Here is a 17,071-nt window from a genome sequence, read left to right on the forward strand (position 1 = left end):
ATGTTTGAAGTAACTGGAGGTAATAGACTTTGAATGACACACACATATATATATTTATACATTTAATCATATATATATGTATAAGCACACACACACATAACAACTGTATGTAGTAAATTATTTTCTTTTCACCACTAATTTTTGAGATGAGAGAACTAAGAATACTTTCAATACTTGCCAAAGATAACAGTTTTTTTTGTTGTTTTTTTTTTTTTATTTATTATACTTTAAGTTCTAGGGTACATGTGCACAATATGCAGGTTTGTTACATATGTATACACGTGCCATGTTGGTGCGCTGCACCCATTAACACGTCATTTACATTAGGTATATCTCCTAATGCTATCCCTCCCCCCAACCCCCTTCCCACAATAGGACCTGGTGTGTGATGTTCTCCTTCCTGTGTCCCAGTGATCTCATTGTTCAGTTCCCACCTATGAGTGAGAATGTGCGGTGTTTGGTTTTCTGTTCTTGCGATAGTTAGATAACAGTTTTAAGAGTTGGTGGAGCCAGGATTGAACCTGCAGCTCCCAATTTTCAGTGCTCGCCCTCGTTTGTATGAACAAATCAATGTGGAATATGTTTTTAAAGACGTAAACGAAGAAGCCAAAAGAACAGGGAAATAAAAGAAATGCTGTGTTTCAAAAGCGGGAATTTGCAATATGATAACTGCCATTTATAGCATTTTTAGTTCTGAAGGAAAAGAAAAAGCTATTTGGTGTGGATAAGTTATTAAAATTAACTAATTAATTAACATGTTTAAAGTATATAGAACTGTCAAATCCTTCACTCATCAGATAAATTTAAAAACCACAGGATACTGAACACCATGACGTTAGAAATTTAAAAGTTTGGGGTTTTGAGCGTAAAAGCATGTTAGTGACGGACACCTTTATTTGATGGATAGGCAATAAAAGGGCCTAGAAAAGATAATAATCGTCCTACAGACCCAGAGCTAATCCAGGTGCCTAAGAGGAAGATTAATCACCGCAAATCCCTCTGCGGAGGAAAAATCACAGGTGAAGAATTGTAAGACTTTGGGCAAAAAATAGAATAAGTGTGGCTGAAATCAAGAGGAAACCAGTTTTTGACTTTTGTGCTAATACCGTTGAAAAGACTGAGTAAATAGAAAGCCTGTGAATTGACATTGATGCACAATACACTGATCATTGATGTTACAAGGTCAACCTGTAGTTATAATTTTTACTGGAATTTTACTTTCCAGGATTCCGCTCTCAGAAATGTCTCAAAGAGCTCTTGTAAAGCCATTTTGCTTGCAGATGGAATGAATGCTATTGCGATTGCTTTTTCCACTTCTCGTCCCTGTCGAGATGTTCAATGTATTTTGTTTTCTTACTTGGTTGTCTTCATCCCCACTACCTTGCCCCTACACTAGTCTTAGAGGAGCACAGATACTTGAGAAGAAAAACTGTTTGAAAAGCCTATGGGTAAATTAAATTTTGTCTCATTACGGGGAAGTTCCGTGCACACCTACGTTGTTCTTCCAACTCTCTTGCCACTGAACACGTTTTCGTTGCCTTTTGCACATCCTGCCCCTGCTGTGGCTCCCTGGGCAAAGAGCAGAAAACGTTGGCCTGGGTTCCTCCCTCTCTCCTGTGACCTCACCCTCAACACTGCTGCAAGTTGGGATCTCACTAAACTCACCATTTCGCTTCCCGCGGCTGCTTCACAGAAAACACATTGTGCTCAACTTGTATTTTATTTCTCATTACGTTTCCAACCCTAGTAACTGTCTCCCATGTTCCTCCAGCTATGTCCAGTAGGAACGATTTCTCGTTTATAAACACTTGGTCTCATTTTCTCACAGTGATGCACAAAGTATCCAGGAAAAGATGTACGCATACTGGAGTCTCAGGGGATTGGAATCAATGAGGGATACTGAACTGTTTCCATAACTCTGAAGCCTCTTTTGTTGTCCAGGTGGTAGTTAGGAAGGTCCATGTGCTCCAGAGCCATGTGACTGGATGGAAACTAAAGGTGGTCGGCTTGTTCCATGATTATGTCCACCCTCCCTCACCCAGAAGGCCTGCGTCAGTGGGCAAGGCTCAGCCCTGCCTGGACCCCATGTGGATGCTATGACTCTATTGTTCCCAGGCATCCAGCATCACTTTAGGACGTTTTGCTATCACTCCCACTTCACTGAATAGCTTTGTAAAATCTTGAATCGATCAGTCCGTTTAAGGGCACCTTCCAATTCTATGGACATTTTTGATTACGTAGCAGCACAAATGTTTTATAAATAGAAGAAAGAAATATTGGAGAGGACTGGAACTTGGCTCTTATTATAATCAATTTGACAGGAGTAATTTTCTTGTTCTCCCTGTTTCACCTTTTTGGTTCCACCTACAAAACCCAGACACTCCTCAGGTCTGCTTTGCAAGATTATCTTCGAGTTGGAACATACTGTCTGATGAGAAAATATATTTGTAATAGAAAATTGGTGGTGCTGAGAGCTATATAATCAAAATAGTATTCACCTCACATTAAATTGTTAGGTTTAAATATAAGTAATTAAGCCTAAGAAATCCCCAGCTCCCCAAGGTGATCAAATACCTGAATCAAATATTTGTCCCAAAAAGATGTGTCAGAAATGATGCCTGGTTATATAAAATATTTTATGTGAGTTATTAACACTTAAGACTGTGTAAAGACACTTTCAACTATTTTCAAAAGACTTTTGTAATTGCCTCTTGCTAGTTAATTGCATGACTTAAGGACACATTAGTATTTAAAGGTTTCAGATCCATAATTAATGCATATACCTGAGTAGATTAGAAAATGTCAACAGAGAGTAAAATATATAGCTTAATAAAAAACCCTAACATTTTTAGAAATGGGTACACACAATATTTGTTTATCCCTTAAAATTTACGAAAGCATACACTTAGGTACCTTTCAACTTTACAATCCTGGTAATTCCAGGTCTTGGGAAATAGCTCCTTTTACTCTTCTTTATGAATTAAAAACTGAGTCTTCAAATCTTTTAGTGATTTGCTGCACACAGGGAGTAGTGTAATTGCAACCCAAATCCAGGCCTTCTAACTGAATACCAGAATTGTGGATGAACTTATTTTCAATGATTTTAGGTGATCCTGCTTTGGCAGGCATCAAGTATATTGACCGATATTGACACATGCAAAGGAATTGGCAGGAAAGAAAAGCCAGAGTATCTTTGGGCCAAGTTGGAATAAATATGTTAGTGAATAGGCATTTGTTAAGCAACTACTGTTTTCTGAATAGTAAGTCAGACCAAAATAAAACTTTAAAAGTGTACCTTCATTGCAAAACACTGCTTTTCATTACAGATTTGTCTATTTTCATGCCAGATAATATGCTTCTGGTGTATAATGATGTCAAACAGAGCCATAACCCATAGCTCTGTGAAATCGGGGACAATGAGTGCCCACTTGCTTGTACTCCTTGGCACGTTACACAGATGTGTGATCTGTGACATAAGATGCTTAGACTGGGTCATTGTCATTCAGATTGTATTCCCTGGGTATTCCCTGGGGACACCAAGGGTCCACAGAGCTGTCTCAGGCAAGAAGAGTTTCACCTTAAGTAACAGAAGCGTTGATTATCAGAGTAGCCCTCTGAGGGTGATTTATTGATGTTGATACAGGATTTCCGGTACATGGACCAGCTTCATCAGTTATTTCAAATTACAGAACTGGCATTCTGATGTTAAATTAAAGTCCTATGGGCCCTCTGATGAGATAAATCTATTTGGGGTACACCAATGGAACCAGATGTCTGAGCCTACAAAATCACTCAGGGGATGCTTTTGAAGGACAGCTGGCTAGCTTTCCTAAGGCAACCCCCCTACCCGTGGCTCTTAAAAGTCTCACTTTTTTGATAGAGAAGAGGACCTATAGTCAGGGACATCTTTAAAATGTTCTCCAAACAGAGGCTTGAAGTGAAGGGCTCGTGAAAATGGATAAGGAATTACAGATGGGTATAAAAGACATTCCAAACAAACATTGAAAGCCTTGAGATGAACAATTGGATCTGCGAGATACAGCTGCCACAATTCCATATGGCAATTTTGTACCAATTATTTTAAAAAGCAAAAATAAAGCCCTTTCTCTGGAAAGTTATGGTTGTCAGGATGCACCCTGCAGGAGTGCACTGGCCAGCCCTGAAAATGAATCAGCTGCACAGCTGGTCTCCCGGGAGAGGCCCTCCCTGTGAGCCCAGACACTTTGCAACACTGTGTTTAATTTAGAGACATGGAAATAGGGACATTGACAATCCCTTGTCTTCATCCTGCCCCACAACCAGATTTCTCATCCCTGTAAATTTTCATTTTGGGGGATCCTAAATTGGTCCCCTTATCACTATCCTGAATTCTCTGTGTTTCCCTTTATTATACTTAGCTGTGTTTTGATTTACACAGTTTGCATTATTTTACTGATGTACTTGGTCATGGTCTACCGCCCTCTTTCACTTGCTAGTTTCTGTTCCATGGACACTGACTAAACTTGTCAAGAAACGCCCAGCACCCACATATGGCTAAGCCACTCCCTGGGCACAGAGGCGTGGATGCCTGAGTGACCTGGACATAGAGATAAGACAGGCATACATGTGTGGTTCAATAACTGGACTCAGACATTAAATATGTTGTGTCTTGTGGCTGGTTTTAGCACCTCAGATGGATGACAGACTCCTCAAGGGGGTCCTTTTGTATTTGCATTTATTTTTGGACACAATTCCAATCCCACAAGGCCTGCTTGGCATTAAGTTCCATAAATGATGTCGCTTGGGAAACAAAAGCAGCTGCCAAAGTAGGAAGCTGGAGAGGCGTCTACAGTGCAGACGTGATGACGAGGCTCATAGGGGAAATCCCATCCGCGCTTCCCTTCCACAAACTGCCAGTGATTTCCTGGCCAGAGGATATTGGCAGAAGTTTGAACAGAGGTAGAAGGAACATCATGAACACTTAGGGTTTGGGTTTGTGGCAGAGCCACTCAAAGGGATACTTTGGTTTAACGACACAAAAAATAATCAGATCCCGCTGGGCTGACTTTCCCTCGGTCCACTAGGCTGATTCCAGGTGAATGTGTGATCAGTCCCTGAACTCCTAGGGAGCACTTGATCTCAGCAGACGCAGGACTGGTCTTTCTTTGAATCATTTTGAGATGGTTGAGCTTGAGGCCTTGGGCTGCTCTGTCCAGGCGCTGGTTTTGTGGATTTGCATTCCCTGAACATCAGCACTAGACACAGCATCGATGAAAGAGCGGCCATCGCTTACCGAGAACATCCCCTGTCGTTCTTTACACCTGTCTCATTGTTTAGGCAGAACTGCCTACCGCAAAGAGATCTTTACGGCCATCAAAATAAACCCAAGCTTAAATTTTGGTTGTAGAATAAACCTTGTGGGTGAGGGTCAGGCATGGGTGTAATTACGCAGAACAGTGACTCTCCCTGGCTTGCTTCTAAGGGATGCTTCATAAATATTTGCTGAATAGATATAAAATGTTTAATTAAAATCGATGAATAATAAAAGCAATTTATTTCATCCAATTCAATATGCTTGTAAAAAATCTTTTCCGCTTTTGAAAGGTTCTAGACTTTGAGATAAGTAAGGGGATGGAAGATGAGGATAGGGAGAGTCTGTCATGTTGGTTTGTGGCAGAGTCATGTACTGAACCCTTTTCAGTCTTCCTGTTATCATGCCCAGGGTTCCAGGGGGTTAGTCAGCCGTGCTCTGGAGGCAGGGGGGCAGCAAGGCCTGGCTAACCCCAGCTCCCGGCCTCTCTGGAAAGCTACAGTCTTCAGGACACCCCCTCAGGCACAACTCCTGTCGAATTCATATAGCACCTGACATACGGTCAGTCTCCTAGAATTAACTCACTTTCTTGGGGGGAGCATTATCACAAAAGCTGTGTTTTGGAGAAGGCTTGTTGGACTAGGAGCTGACCCTCTTAGACATGCTACAGATTAAGGTCAATGCCAGGTGCTATATGAGTTAGACAGGAGCTGTGCCTGTCCTGGAAGCCCACACACAGCCCAGGGCCAGCGATGCACGCAGCTGGAGGTGGGACTCTGAATCTGTTCTGAAAACAGGAAGTTATGTTTGCAGGGCTCTCGCCCACAGTGGGAACATAGTCTCTGGGTCCTCTGTCTGAATGCGGGCACAGGGCTCTGTGATGAAGGACATGCTCTCAGTGCCCCTTACTCTGTTGTAAAGTGAGACAAAATCAGACCGGGGTAAAGCATCTTTCCTCTAGTTCTTACTCTGTTCAATCCCAACCACCACACTTTTTCCCAGTCTTGATTTTATCTGTGAAGCAGGGACAATCATAGTTTACTTTCCTAACTTATGTAAAAAACACATGTGAAATGGCTTTTGAAAACATCCGAGTGTTATGTGAATTTAAGTATGTTTTTTTCAGACTCTGTTTAACAGGGGTCATGAAAAAGGCTATAGAAGGTGACGCACGTCTCTTGGCATAGGAACTCCTACTCTTTATGATGGGAAGTGGAGACAGTTCTCATGGTTCAGGGGCCTTGGAAACACTCATAATACCCCAGGTCGCAAAGGGACTGATTAGCATGTATTGTAACTCACACGCAAAGACCTTGCCATGATCTAACTTAATACTGATGCAAACCCCACAGTTACTGTTTTTCTACTACTTTAGATATGAGGGAACAGAGGTTTGGAGAAACCTGCCATGGTTCCATGGTTCAGGAGGAATAGGGATTTTTTTCTAACTTCAGTTACTCAAAGCACTTTGAACGTTAACCTGAACACAGTCCTATGGGAGAAATGTTTTCTAGGCTTAAGGATTACTCACAGTCCTGTGCATGTAAATTAGTCCAGAATAAAAACCTACAAGGGCTGGGTAGAAAGGTCAGACTTTTGTGAACAGAGAAGCCTTGGATCAGGTTTCTACCTTTTGCTCTTTGAACTTCAATCCATGAATTCACCCCTCTGAGCCCAGTCTCCACCGTGGCAAAATGCAAATAATATTAAAGCACTATGCAGATTTGTTGTGAGAATTAGTGGCGTCATATAGAATATCCAGCCCCATGTCTGCTCCACTATTAGGTCACATTCCGTACCCAGAAACCATTGTTACCATTAACCTTTATTTATTATTATTATTTTATTGAGTCAGAGTCTCGCTCTGTTACCCAGGCTGGAGTGCAATGGTGCAGTCTCCACTCACTGCACCTCCACCTCCTGGGTTCAAGCGATTCTCCTGCCTCATCCTGCTGAGTAACTGGGATTTACAGGTGTGAGCCACCATGCCTGGCTAATTTTGTACTTTTCGTAGAGATGGGGTTCCTCCATGTTGGTCAGGCTGGTCTTGAACTCCCGACCCAAGGTTATTCACCCACCGTGGCCCCCCAAAGTGATGGGATTACAGGCGTGAGCCACCGCACCTGGCCGAACCTTTTTTCTTATACGAAATGTGAGACCATTTGTGTCATTGGGACACACACCAGTGGCTGTGCGTCGTGGAGGGGAGATTGATCCTGCCACTCTGCTCTTCATTGCACGGTCATCAAAGTGACTGAGAGGTTGGAACTGTGAATTCCGAACACAGAGCAGAGGGTATAGGCAGATGGAACCATTAGAAGCTGGTTCACCAATACACCTAACAAGTGACATGAGAGGGAGGGAGAAAGAAACATAACAGTCTCGAATGTCCAACCAGCATTGACTGCAGACACCTCCAGGGTCCTGGGCTCCTCTTGGTTTCATGAGTCATAGCTATGCTTCTCACTCTGCCATGAGCTGTATCAGAAATGTTTAAGAGACAGTACCGTCTCCTAGAATTAAGTCACTTTTTTTCAGGGGAGCATTATTACAAGAGTTGTGTTTTGGAGAAGGCTTGTTGGACTAGGAGCTGACCCTCTTAGACGTGCTACAGATGCAATGGGATCATCCGATGATGAGACATTGCAGCTCCCCAGCAGACTGTGCTGCCACCTGCACTGTGCATCTGCAGACTGCCTGGTCATAGTCAGTTTAAACAACATTAGAGAGAGACCTAGGAAGTCCCACTCTACTTCCTCTACAAATTCAATGTGAAATAAAAAAGAATGGTGTCCATTCTATAAAATGACCCATCCATTTGCAGCCTCTGGCATGGTAGCTCCTTATTTATGTTTTTGCCACGATAAGTAAATGGTGAAAGTGGGTGATTTGCTATTGACGACTAATTCTGAACACATTACAACATAGCCTGTGGATGCGAAAATTAAAGCACGGAGATGTGGGTTTATGTAGCTGTCATGCTGGTTTTATTAACACATTGATAGAATAAAGATGACATCAATGTTAAATATACTATTATAAATGAGAGAGTGGCTTTGGAGAATAAAAATGACATCAACATTAAACATACTATTATAAATGAGAGAGTGGCTTTGGGCAGGAATATATTCTCAAGACCGATACAGAAGCACTATGCATTGTCACTTTGGTGCTTCAAAACAAGGAGAAAATATTGCAAGCATGAAGTGTATACAGCCGCTGAATGCGATCAATTACTAGAAACAAACCTGAAGGTGAAGAGCAGGATACGTCAGAATCCATCATTTGGAGTCCCTGAGATCATGCGTTGACCAAGAGAGATAATGCTTTCTTTATAGGATTGACTGATACCTTGAAGAAGCTGATGTCATTTTCCTCCGGCATCCTCTCCCACCTGTCTCTACCCAAATACATCGGTAGATACTCTGTGTGTATCTCATATAGATTCTTTCAATGCCTTCACCTCCCTGGCTATGAATAAGGTGTAAAAGTACATCACAATGGGTCCATGTCCTCACTGATTACTTCTTTTTAACAACTAGATTTTGGAAATCCTATACAAGCTGAGGGGCAGTCCTCAAATGCACATTTTCTACAATCTAATGTTATCAATAATAAAGACACTCACAGATTTCCCAGACATTCTTGGTTGTGATGTGTAAGCGTTGCTGTTTTAAAGTAAAATAGATTATAGTATTCAAAGAATAGCATTCATTGCCTTCTTGGTTTCATGGTGTATTATATTTTAGGAAATTGAGTCAAAGCATCTTTTCATCCAATGAGTAGCTTTAAAAATTATTCACAACCATGCTAAGAACCAGGGGAAAGCATAGAATAGGGTCATAAAAATAAGGAAATATTCAGCCTGCACATAAATCCACACTAACAGATTTTTACATCATTTCAATGAAGATTAAGATTATGGCAAACATGATGCTGCTCTAGTATCTACTCCTGATATCGCAGTAACTGTGTGGTTTGTAAATTGCAGTATCTCTATATCATTTGTAAATACAAGCTTACGGCAAAATTTTGCTCTTACATAGATGTTAATTTAGCTGAGAAAAATGTTGGGAAAATACCCAATAAGCAGTGTTTGTTTTTCCCACAGTTAACTTGTAGATAATTTTATAAAGTGTTTTCAAATAATAGGCAGTGTTGTGTGCGTTAGTTTTCTATTGCTCTGCAACAAATTACCCTACATATAGGGGCCTAAAACAGCACCGTGTCTTATCTCACAGTATCCATGGGTCAGGAGCCCAGACACAGCTTGGCTGGGTGTTCTCTCAGGGTCTCACAAGGACATGACCAGGTGTTGGCTGGGCTGTGGTCCCATCTGAGTATCCGGGGCCTCTTCAGGCTGTCAGCAGAACTCAGGTCCTCACAGTGGTCAGACTGAGACTCCCAGCTCCTTGGTGCCACCAGCATTTCCCCACCACGTGGCCGTGGCCCTCTCTGGGCAGGGCGTGTCCTCGCTGGCTTCTCCAAAGCCATGAGGAGCCCTCACCTCATGGAGGCCAGACCCTCTTTCAAGGGCTTTCCCCGGATTGAGTCAGGCTCCCTCAGGATAATCCACATCTTGAGAAACTCAGGATGCAATGGATCAGACACTTCCGTGGCATCCAGATTGAGTCAGGCTCCCTCACGATAAATCCCAACAAATCTTGAGGAAACCTCAGGGATGCAATGGATCCAGACACTTCCGTGGGCATTCTGGGTGCTAATCACACTTGTGGGTTATCAGCTCAAGTCACAGACTGTGCCCACACTCAAGGAAGGAGAATAATCATTCATACATCCAGGGTTGGAGCAGCAGGAGGTGAGGCCATCAGGGTCCGTGCAACATCTGCGCCTCACAGTTTCCTCTTTAGGAATGTTTTCATTTCATCTCGGATAATTTCATTAAAAAAAATGTGTGTGTGTGTGTGTGTACACGTGCACACTCCCACACACTATTGAAGACGTAAAGTATATATTTAATAAAGGAAATGTACAATTTGTTGCTTACGTGTACTTTTAAACCTTCAGGAACCATTTCAGCTTACAGTAGTGAATCTGTCATCTGCAGCTAAAACAGGTTGCAGAGATCACGTTCTGTATGGTCACAGGTACAGATTTATTATGTGCCTATGTCTTCCCTAAGCATAAACCTGTCTGCAGCTCTGGTTGGCCTTCCAGGCCCCTCCTCTCCTCTTCCCAGCTAAGTCAGGCCCCACCTGGAGAGACTCAGAGATGTCTGGGGGTGGGTGAAGAGCCTCAAGCCCTCGGCAGCCACACCTTCCCTTCTCTGCCAGGGAAGGCTTGCAGGAGGATCTTATTCACATGCAAAGCAAGAGGACAGAATAGAATTGTCATCAGTGTTTAATCTTAGAGATTACCTTTTAAGGAAAAGTCATTGTTTTCATGCCATCAAGCAGTAGTTTTGGATAGTATCCGTGCATCTAATAGATATCTCAACAAACATTTACATTTATGTATTATACCTGTCATCATCTATCATCTATCTATCTCTACGTATCTATTGTGTATCTATCAATTAATGATCTATTGATTGATCATCTATGATCTATTATTCTATATCCATCTATTATGTATCTATCTACTGATTGACCCAGCAATTATCTATCATTATCTATCTATGATCTATTTTTATCTATCTATCATCTATCTATAGCTAGCTATCTATCTATTATCTGTCACCTGTCAATATTGATCTTCTGAATTTCTCTCTGGAGGACAGGAGACTCTACTCTTACATAGGCCAGAAAAGCTGTACATTGAAATGAATCAAGTTTACACATAAAGAAATAGGAGTAACTGCTATTCAATATATCATTCACATGGTAACTTTAAAGATCTGGCATGAAGTCCTGAAGGTCAAATACCAAGTTCATCCCAGGTATATATGCAAGAGAAACCACCAGCTGTGTCTTTAGGGGCCGTAGTAAAAGAAAAATATTGGATAATATATCAATAAGCACTGATCACGCACCAGGAAATTCACCTTCATTGTCTCATTTTATCTCCAAAGTAGCCCTTTGAAGATGGTCCTTTTGTTATTTGCAGTTTAAAGACAGAAAACCAAAGCTTCCATAAGTTAAGGTCCTATCATTAGTGAGTGGCAGCACTAGGATTCAAACCCCGTTCGTATAATCCAAAGCTCAAGAGCTTCCCACTGATACATCATGAGCATTCTGTGTTTTCACAGCATCAGGTAAAAATGGTCACCAACTCCTGGCCATTGTTAGCAAACATCTGAAATCATGTAGGATTTTGATCAGTGCCTCTGGTTACATGATTCTTTACCACAGATACAAACACTAGTTTCTCCCTCAGTCTGAAATCAGAATCTAAATAGGGAAGTTGCTTTTCTTTTATATTTGAAATGTTTTATTTAAGATCTCATCTCTCATACATGGTAAGAATTAAGTAATATTTTAGTGTTTTCTTGAGGTAAAACATAAAAACAGTGTTGCTATAGTATCCTACCTGCTGATAATTCATTCCTATATCCATGGGAGAGCAACGAAATTCAAAATAAAGTGTTTATTTTTTAATCTTAATTTGTTATTTTAACTTTTGTTTTAGGTTTGGAGGACATGTGCAGGTTAGTTGTATAGGTGAACTCATACCACAGGGGTTTGTTGTACAGATTATTTGGTCACCCAGGTACTACACCTAGTACCCATTAGTTATGTTTGCCGATCCTCTCCCTGTTCTCATCCTCCACCCTCCAATAGGCCCCAGTGTCTGTCATTCCCTTCTTTGTGTTCATGAGTTCACAACATTTAGCTCCAGCTTAGAAGTGAGAACACACGGTATTTGGTTTCCTGTTTCTGCCTTAGTTTGCTAACGATAATGCCCACCAGCTCCATCCATGTTCTCACAAAAGACATGATCTCATTCCTTTTTATGGCTGCATAGTATTCCACGGTGTATATGGACCACACCTTCTTTATCCAATCTGTCACTGATGGGCGTTTTGGTTGATTCTACGTCTTTGCTATTGCGAATAGTGCTACAATGAACATATGCATGAATGTGTCTTCATGATAGAACAGTTTATATTCCTCTGAGTATAGGCAAGTTGTTTTTAACCATCTGTTCCTTCATTGTTTCTAAGAAAATGAAATGAAAATTGCTGTAGTAATTGAAGAAGTTTATCAATGTGAGGAGAAATCTCTTGAATGACATTTCTACCTGCAGGGCTCTCTACCCACTACCCTGCTTGGGCCTCAGAGGAGCTGCACCCAGGGATGGGGCCGCACTGTGACCGCCATGGGCTTGAGCTTCTTATACCGTCCATTCCTCCATGCAAAGCGTCAAACATTTCATCTCATGACTGTGTGGCTATAAAGATCAATAGATCATTGTGTATTAATACATTTTCTTTCAACCCAGAAATTTACTTTTTTTCTTCTGATTTCAGGAAATGAAAGCATTTCCATGAGCCTCTAAAGAGATTGTGGGCCCTAGGCACTGTGCCCTGTGCCCCTAGCAAGTAAGTTAGCCCCTAGCAGACAAGGAGAGAAGGCAGAGAAGGCTCACTCGCACTGCAGCACCCTGCGCAGAGTGACGGCATGGCCTCTGCTCACACACTTGAGCTACCACTGGTCCCGTAGGCCCAGCTGGCCCTGGGCTGGGCAACTCTTTCTGGAAATGGGGCTTTACTTTTGAGGGCAGGCAGAACTTTGTAGCTCCAAACTGTGAAAGGGGGGCACTCACGTTACACGAGAGGGGTAAATATTGCTGTCTGCGATTGCATAGACCTTGGGAAGGAAACTGCTGCACTGTTCTCCTAACAGCAGAAAAGATGTTAACTAGATAACAGTAGTCTTTGTGTGGCTGCCTCAGTTTCCCCATTCATCATATATGCTCCCCTGTAATGTAGAGCCCATCTCGAACTCTCCACCTGCCTGCGGTGTCTTGTCTGTCTCCTGCTTATCATTCCTTTCTCCTGCAGCACTGGGCCCTGTCACCCTGCAAATGGGTCATGATGAAGCCTGCTCTTAGAGTTCCGGTGGTCCAGAGTCTCCCCTTGCTTGCTGGAAATGTATCTTATAGAGTTCACTTTTGCTCTCAGTGACCACTTTCCTAGCTCAGCCTCCTCAGATATTGATAATATCCTAAAACAAGGTCACTTTTCAATGCCCTCTTGAATGCTATGGCATCTCGTCTCTCCTTCAATTACTTATCATCCACCTCCATTCCATGCCAACAGCAGCCTCCATATTTAGGTAAATTTTTTCAGCTCTAGGTTCTTCCTGATACTTTCTTCACCTCCCTTTGGTCCATGATAATGGAATTCTGGGATGTAATAGACTTGAGCCCAAGCAAGTTATAATAAAATACTTGCTGTCTTATTTTGAAGGAATGATGTAATGACCTTGAGACTCTTTATGGATATTAGTAAGAGTTTAATGCCTTCTATTTAAAAGATGTCATATATAACTAATTCCCCAATTTAATTTAAAATTTATTTCACTTTTTTTGTTTATAAATTAGATGACAAAAACCCGATTTTTTTCTTTGTTTTTTATTACTATTTGTTGGTTTCACATGAACCTCATCCTCTGCCAACGTATTTTGTGCATTATTGTCAACTCTGGTAAGACTGTGGATGTGTTAACAGGATATTTTCTTAACCCTCAGACACATAGCCCACTATATGTACATTGGAATGACTTGGATTGAAACCGATCATTGCTGTGGGTCAAGAAAAACAGGAATACGTTTTAGGCAGAAGATCATATGGCAGTCTGAACACAATATTTGAAGTATTTGGAGGGTGTAGCAACACACAAAATTTTGTAAGGAATTCTGTGCAGATGTTTAGCATTGGGTACCCAATATGACGTCACACAAATTCTGACAGGTGGATAAACTGTAAAAGTCACTCCGGGTTAGATGATATTCAGAGAGGAAGCAGAGATGCCTTGAGCAGTAGATAGGCAGGCAGAGCTCCAGTGAAAAGCACCAATGTGGAAAAAGCATTTATGAAGCAGAACCTATGCTTACAGGAATGTAGGACACAGGCAGACTGTCGGATCAGAGGCTCAGACACAGAGGAAGGCATCAGTTTAATTAGAGACACATCCAAGAACCAGGTTTAGGAAAAGTAAGTAGCTTGGATTTTGACATTAAGTCACAATAGCAGAAACAAACCAGCAGCAGGATGCCCTCATTGTGAGTCTCAGAAAGTGGATGGCTTTACCTGCTGTAGAAGGACAGGGAAGTTTCTAGAAGGAACCTGAATTGGCTGGCAATGCTGGAGGTGCCCCAATTATATAGAGAGATGCATCCTGGGCTAGGGCTACTTAGGGCATTGGTCATTTACAGAGTTCAAGGTAACAAAGTTAAAGGATCTGGGTCACCCTGGAGGACCAGCAGAAGGACGCGGGGCATATGCAGGTGAAGAGAACTGAGGACCTGGAGCTAAGGAAGCTAAAGGAAAAAGCACAACAGTTACTTATTTCACAATTTGTTTAAAAGATAATCTGATTTATTATGAAAAATAAACTAAGCATTTAAATCTAACAAAGTTACTTTTCTTTCTTATCTAAAAATAATCTGTATGTGCTCATATATTCAGTTATATTCCCCCAAAATGAGTGGTCTACCTCAAACTTTCTTATTCCCAGGTCACTATTGAAACAATTATCCTATGAACTCTTATTGAGTACAACATGGTGACATTCAGTTGTGAAGAAAGAAAAGTTGACTTCTAACAGACTTTAAACCGATATTATGTTAATAAAAAGATGTGTATGTTAAGAGGAAAATTGGCCAGGCGCGGTGGCTCAAGCCTGTAATCCCAGCACTTTGGGAGGCCGAGACGGGCGGATCACGAGGTCAGGAGATCAAGACCATCCTGGCTAACACAGTGAAACCCCGTCTCTACTAAAAAATACAAAAAACTAGCCGGGCGAGGTGGCGGCGCCTGTAGTCCCAGCTACCCGGGAGGCTGAGGCAGGAGAATGGCGTGAACCCGGGAGGCGGAGCTTGCAGTGAGCTGAAATCTGGCCACTGCACTCCAGCCTGGGCGACAGAGTGAGACTCCATCTCAAAAAAAAAAAAAAAAAAGAGGAAAATTAACTTGTAAACTCAGAATTTTCTGTGCTATAAAAAGATAGTAAAGATGGCAAGTGTTAATGCCAATGATGATACAGGAGGATGACTATGTACATGTTTCCTTGATTGAATTCTTGCAAATCTTTCCACTTGTTTTTAGTCTTTGTCTTTTGTTTCCCCGTTTTAGTGGAGAATGGGGTCTCGCTATATTGCCCAGACAGGTCTCAAACTGGGCTCATGCTGTCCTCCCACCTCTGCCTCCCTAACAGCTAAGATTACAGGCATGAACAAACCTTTCCTATCAACGTATCAAGACATAGCCATACATTTTTATAAACTTACACCTTGTAAGAATCCTGAAAATGGCATTTTTACTCTTCTTCTATAAGGAAAGAAAGCCTACAAAATATTCTTCAATAGAATGATTTTCAGTGGAAATATCACAATAGATGAGGCAGTCTAAGTAATTCCGATACAATAGGGGAACAGGCTTCCTGAGCGTACCTAGGAGGAACTTTATTATGAAACAAGATGGGCATTTTAGAAGGAGGGCAGCCATCCCCATCTCTGGGAACGCCATGTGTAAGACAAGTCCCCCATGCAAACATACAATTCCTGGTTTAGGTTAGAAAGTTTTACTTTCATGTGTATATATTTAAGCCTCAAAACAAATGTTTAACAATTGTAAAACATAAAACACTTGGGGCTAAACTTGACAACATTCAGGAGAGGGCATGTTTGGGATGTGTCTTTGTAGCACTGCAGCGCTCTGAAACTGAAGCACCTCATACCTTCATGAGGTAAGGTGAGGCTGCCGTAAAAACAAGACATAATCTTCATCCATTTCTCAAAGGGAGGGAGGTGGAAAGTACCACGATGACCATTTTAAGAAAAGACAATGACACAAGATGATGCTTAATTGATTTACTCAATGTCAAAAAGCAAATCAGAGGTAGAGATGGGCATATATTCCAGTCTCTTGCCGTTTAGTATGATGTTTTATCATCCTTGCTAACTTACCAACATGTATATCATCACAAAGACTAAAATGTAAGTTTATGATGTTGTCAAACATCCCACTGAAACCATTCTGTGCGTGGATTCTGTGGGAAGGAGCCAAGCATTCTGTGGCTGTAGTGGGAGATTTGTCTAATAAGGGTCTATGATCACCCTGGTGACCGCTGTCATGCCCTCAAATCCTACAGAGGTCGTGTCAGTCTAGGACCAACTTTTACATGGATGTGGATAATTTCCTGCAAGGTTTCGTTTTGCCAATTATTTTTTCTTATTTGCATAATGAATTATTCCTTATATGTTGTGATGATCTGAGAGTTGATTTACATTGCTATTTACTTTCATCATTTGGAACTAATTGAGGAATATGTTGTTGGCCACCAGTACATGGAGAAAGACAAAAGGACCTAGAGGAGGATGACATAAATGATTTAATTATGAGGATCAAACTCAAGGCTTATGACTTAAGTGTGAAATAAAATGAAGGCCGACGGATGATATCATCAAATGCTATAAAATCTAAAATGTTCTGATAGCAGCGATGACAGAATATTTTCCCATTCTTCTCTAGGGGCAATAAAAAGTGATTGTGATTGTATTAGTTGGTCATGGATGCATTGCATTTGCAAGGCTTATTTGTAGGAAGTTAAGCAGCATGCAGACCCAGACACTGTGTCAGGAAGAAAACACTGGGTG

The 17,071-nt window shown here is 41.5% G+C and overlaps 1 protein-coding gene across 1 annotated transcript in view; it reads left to right on the forward strand.

Moving 5' to 3' along the window:
* CSMD1 (CUB and Sushi multiple domains 1) overlaps positions 1 to 17,071 on the forward strand; it is a 1,215,136-nt gene that overhangs the window by 805,379 nt on the left and 392,686 nt on the right. The window lies entirely within an intron of this gene.

This window comes from Rhinopithecus bieti, unplaced genomic scaffold, assembly GCF_001698545.2.
Source record: "Rhinopithecus bieti isolate Rb0 unplaced genomic scaffold, ASM169854v2 scaffold_15838, whole genome shotgun sequence".
Lineage (NCBI taxonomy): Eukaryota > Metazoa > Chordata > Mammalia > Primates > Cercopithecidae > Rhinopithecus > Rhinopithecus bieti.